Here is a 5,393-nt window from a genome sequence, read left to right as displayed (position 1 = left end):
ATATCTTGCATTCCATTAAATCGATACAATTTACTATGGGATAAATAGTTCCTATCAAATGGATACAGTTGAAGTATGCTTTGAAGTTTTCATTTCAATTATACAATAAATACAAATTTATTAATAATTTGATACACATTAATCCTGGTATTGAAATAAAAACGAAAGTATGGAATAAAAACGATCATTTACATATAGTTATAAGCTTTCAGATATTATTGTTCACATTATTATATAATATCATATATTAGTGTGTCCCGTTATTGAAACCATCAGTGTGAAAATGGCCGGACAGGAGTATATTGCATACCCGAACCAAGTCAGGGAAAAATTGGCAGGCAAGAAGATTCTTGTTATCGGATCTAGTAAAAGTTGATACATGTATTTATTATGACTACTACACAGAAAAGTTAGACATGGAGAACCATGCAGATAACATAATCTTCACAGAACAGGAAACACCAATAACTGCTATCATCTGCATGAAGCTTCAACTCAGAGGGTTTCATCCGGACGCAGCCCTAACAGTACGGAGCAAGTATAAAACTTATGAAGCCCTCAGATCCAAAATAAATAAAACAAAATACAAGACGGAAGAGTATTCGCCCGTTTCTTACCGTATTCAAAGTGAGGAGGACATCAAAGAAGCAAAGAAGATTATCTACCCTGCCATTTTGAAACCCGAACAAGACGCAGGTTCCTGGGGAGTCGTGAAGGTGATATCTGAAGAGGATTGCGAACAACAATACAAAAGAATTCAAAGCATTTTCAGCGTTTCTTCTTTTGGGGAAAGGTTTGGTAAATCGATGGTCTTGATGGAACTTCTCGAAGGTCCTTCCTACAACGTTGACCTGGCCATTTATGATGGTGAGCTTATGGCCGCTTTCATAACTGACATAGGTCTTTATCTTCCAAACGTGTTTAATGATACCACCACCTGTATACCTTCTAATCTATAAGCGAAACTCAGGGATCAACTGACTACAGCTGCACATCATTCCTATTGTAAAGTCGGTTTACTTAACGGAGTTTTCAACACAGAATTAAAAATGACGCAATTCGGTCTAAAACTCGTTGAAATCAATGGAAGAGTTGGCTGTTATCGGAGATGTATTGTCTATGAGACTGTACATGGCATTAACTTATGGGAAGTCGCAGCCACAATTGCCTGCGGAATGAAGCCTCGTTTTCCAGATGCACTCCCGAGATGCTTTGCTGTTGGAGTGTATCTATTCAATAAATTCCATGCTAAACAGTTTCTGAAAGAGGACGTCCATCAAAAGCTTAGTTCTATGGCTGAAGCAAAGGATATTCTGATGGTCATGCGAACTGAAACAGCAGAGGAAAATTGTGAGGAGTTCGCTTAACCTTTTTGTCATTTAGTTGTACTCAACAACACAAGTATACAGCGAGCGAGACAAGCACTGATACAGCTCTACAAAGACCTCGGGTTCACAGAGAAAGAGTATAACCTAGAACGATTCACCAGTATGTGGGCGTAATTTTACTGTCTCGTCGACTTAAGCTTCCGAGAAATTCAATGAAGCGTAGCAACTTATTCGACATGTCATGATGATAACATTTTTTTGTGGAGATACTAATGATGACTGCACAAAAACATTTTTTCAATCTTTTTTTGAATATGGCAACAAGATGTCCAGCTTTACATGTATAACATCGGAATGAACTTTCGGCTTAAATGCTTAACTTTCTTTTCTCATTATGTGGTATATTTTAACTGCTTTTGTGGTTATGTATCATATAATTAACTAGAGGTTAAGCAACCTCTTCATAAACATGATCATAATAGTTTGTCAATTGTTATCTTACAGGAGGAATAGGATGTTAAAGATCTAGCAAAATTCCTCCCTTTTGGGACACACCATTTATACAATATATGTTTTCATGCCTAAGGAGTCTTCTTACCAAATTTTTTAGAAAAATTGACGGGCAACGGAAGGACAATGGACGAAGGACATCGCGGTATCCCTATAACTCACTTTTTCCCCTACAGGACATCCCGATCTACGTGTATAACTTGCCACTTTCCTTTACGACCACAACAAACCTTGTAGGTAACATCTGTTAACTCGCTTCTTATCTGGGTTGGTTCACGCCATCTGCATCTAGCCTGTGGCTCAGTCCAGTCTTCACATTAGGAAAGAACACACAAAAAACACTTCTCCCTTGGCTTGAAGCTTTCCCATGACGGTTTCTGTCCATGGTTCCGTTTTTTTTTTTTTTTTTTTTTCTTTGCATGGCTTCTGTGGTATTTTCTCTTACCAGTCTGTGTTCAACCTTCATGTTTCTTTTTAGTTTCCTAGCCCATTGGTTCTAGGCAATTGCCCTGATGTTCCTGTTCTGCAGACCTATTGTCATCATAACGTAGGGAACTTGTTGGTCCCTATTTGTCTGGTGATCTTTGACGAAGACATCTAAGCACAGATACTTAAGTCTTATTGAACCTTTCAACCATGCCATCCGATATCGGATGGTAGGGGATAGTACGTTTCTTTCGTAATTGGGCAGCATGCTAAACAGAACACTCTCCAATTGCACACCTTTATCTGAGTGAACAATGTTGGGAATACCAAAAAGACACAATCTCTTCGATTAATAACCGTGCTAAGGTTTGAGCCTCCATGAATGGCGTAGCTTTCTGTCCATTTGGTGTAATAATCAGATATCACCAACATATGTCGGTTCTCTAACTCAATTTCAGGTAGAACACACAAGATTTCATGCCAATAAAATGATTGCTCTTTACCAGGGTTTTTCTCATACCCAAATGTCAAACAGTTCTATTGTCATGAATGTGTTCGTAAACGGTTCGTCTCTCCGACTTTTTCTATTCAACTATACAAAAGATTTTCTCCGGTCCACATTGTTTCGAACCGTGACTAGAGAGGTATTACAGTCATATTGCAACTCTTGATGATTTTCAATGACGGTTTCTTCCCTCCTTTTCCCCAAGCGAGGACAGCTTTGTTGTCCTCATCATTCTCTGGTTTCTCTTGTAAAGCTGGCTCCAAATTCCTCTGATCTTCCTCATCTTCAAGTGCCAAACTTACTCCACAGTATTGCGGTGAATCGGGAACAGCATATATCTGACTTGCCTCCAAACTACTGCTTTCCGGACTGCCTCCATTAAACTCACAAGTGTAGCAGGTGCCGATGTCAACCCAAAAGGCTTCACTCGAAACACATAAAATCCCGTTCATGTGGCAAACAGTCTTTTGTTGATCCTCTGGCTCCACTTCCACCTGCAAGTAACCAGAATTCAGATCTAGAGTCGAGAACCAGCCTGCTAACTGCTAGTGTTTGGTGTTTCGTCTATCCTGGAAAAGGGAATAAATAGGCGCCATGGATGCTTACCGCGTTTAGTTGTTGATGGTCAACGCAGAACCCGGTCGCGCCATTATTTTTTCCAGACAAGCACGATAGTCGAATTCCATGGACTTGAAGATTTCTATAACACTTCTTCTTTAAACATACACTCAACCTGTCTACCACAATTGCCCGGGACCCTTCGCAATGGTTGCTTGATAGGCTAGACGTCGCATCTCTCTCGTGCCTTTTGCTTTCTCTCCAGTAGCTGTACTCTATACATCTCTGTTTGATCAGGTGGAGAAAAGCGCTTCTCTAATGAGATAACTACCTATAGTAGATTTCTTTTGTCATCCCTGTGCGACAGTATCTGTGCTCCCTCTGCCCGACTGTTCTTTTCTTTTTCGATAAGTCACGGGATCTGCGTAAACGTCATGGCTGTGCAAGTGTTCCAAACTGGCATTACTGATTAAGTTGTCAGATGCTCTACTTGAAACACGCATGCTACCTGCTGGCATTCCCAAACTGTCTTACCTAATAAAGTTAAACCATACACTGAGCCTGTGTCACAATCATGATACCAGAGTCCAACATACGTGTTGTGCTACTTGACTTATAAACAGGGGTTGAATCGTCATTACCCTAAACATCCACCTCCGTACCATCGACCTCAGAATCCTGATCACAAATAGCATCCTTCAAATCATGACTAATGTCATCGGTATACTGAGATGTAATTTTATAATGCCAGAAATCACAAGTGATCAGATACTATATTTCAGGCAAACAATACTCAAAACTGCTGTATCGTGCCCGAACAATGGTCGAAGCTAAGTCAAACAGCTGTTTCAGTATGTTACAGACGTAACATGTGTGAATCAAAGCAATGACAAATGCACAAAGTGTGGCCATGGGTGATACTTTTGTTCTTAGATTACCCCATTATAAAGGGGTTTTTTTTATTAAACTTTTGAAAAATAAATCCTTGCTAAAATTGGTTATGTCATGTTGAATGAACAATGTGGGGTTTCATTTTTTTTTTTTCAGAATAATAGTTTTTAGATTTGTGTTGGAGATTACTATTTTGGCAGTCTCGAATCCGTGTCTACATACCAAAAATCAGCTTTACAGAAGGTGAAATCTCCGTGGTTTACATGTGGTAATGTTATGAAGGATTTCCGAGTTGGATTTCCTGAAATGTAAGTAGTTTGTTTCCATGACAGTGTTCTTGATTTTGAGACAGGTGTTTAGAAATAAATTTCTTCTATAAAATTGTAGTGTTTGGTTAGAATTAGCAGTATATTTTGGCTATTTTAGCATTTTTTCAGTTTGTAACCATGACAATCACAATAAATATATATATATATATATGTAATGGTGTATTTTTCAAAACCAAACTGCTGAACCTATATATCTCAAACATGACTAATAATTTCAGGGAAAATGCAAATTACCTGTTTCCAGCTACATAAGCCATAACGTCTGTAAGACAGTAAATACGATGTAAAATAAATGAATTTACATATTTCAATCTCCTCAAATTCTGGCTTTATAACTCAAACTTAGTGCGAATTGAATATTGTTTTTAATTAATTAATTGACAATATTGTGACCGTCATGAAAAGTGGACAGGTTGTGATTTTCAATGAATTAAAGACAAGTACCTTGGTTACCATATAAGTGCACCATGATAACATGACAAACATATTTTCAAATAATCTATTGCTTTAAAACTCCGTCTTTCATAGTTGAAAATAAGCATCAGTTTTGATATTTCGGCAAATTGAAATCATTTAAATTTCAACAAAATTAATTAGCCTGTAATATGTTAATAGGATCGGACAACAGCCTTTGCCTATCTAAGTCCTAGAATGAATATTCTGTTGTACATAAAATCGATCCAATCGCTTAAAGCTGATAAGGGGAGGTAACTACAGTTTGCTATGGAATACATAAAAAAAACTAGATTATGGTGCAAAATGATCATTTACACTTAGCTATAGGCTTTAGAATTTTACTGTTCACGTTGTGTGGCGTTATTTAACATTGAGATCACCAGTGTAAAA

General features: G+C 37.9%; 1 pseudogene; it reads left to right on the top strand.

The window, feature by feature from the left end:
• Window positions 1-283: 283 nt before the first annotated feature.
• Window positions 284-1,502, top strand: LOC132560395 (carnosine synthase 1-like; annotated as a pseudogene).
• Window positions 1,503-5,393: the final 3,891 nt, after the last annotated feature.

The sequence above is a fragment of the Ylistrum balloti genome, unplaced genomic scaffold, assembly GCF_031769215.1.
Source record: "Ylistrum balloti isolate Yb309-2 unplaced genomic scaffold, AGI_CSIRO_Ybal_v1 Utg371056, whole genome shotgun sequence".
Lineage (NCBI taxonomy): Eukaryota > Metazoa > Mollusca > Bivalvia > Pectinida > Pectinidae > Ylistrum > Ylistrum balloti.
Note: the sequence above shows the minus strand (reverse complement) of the source record. Positions and strands in the feature narration are given on the sequence as shown.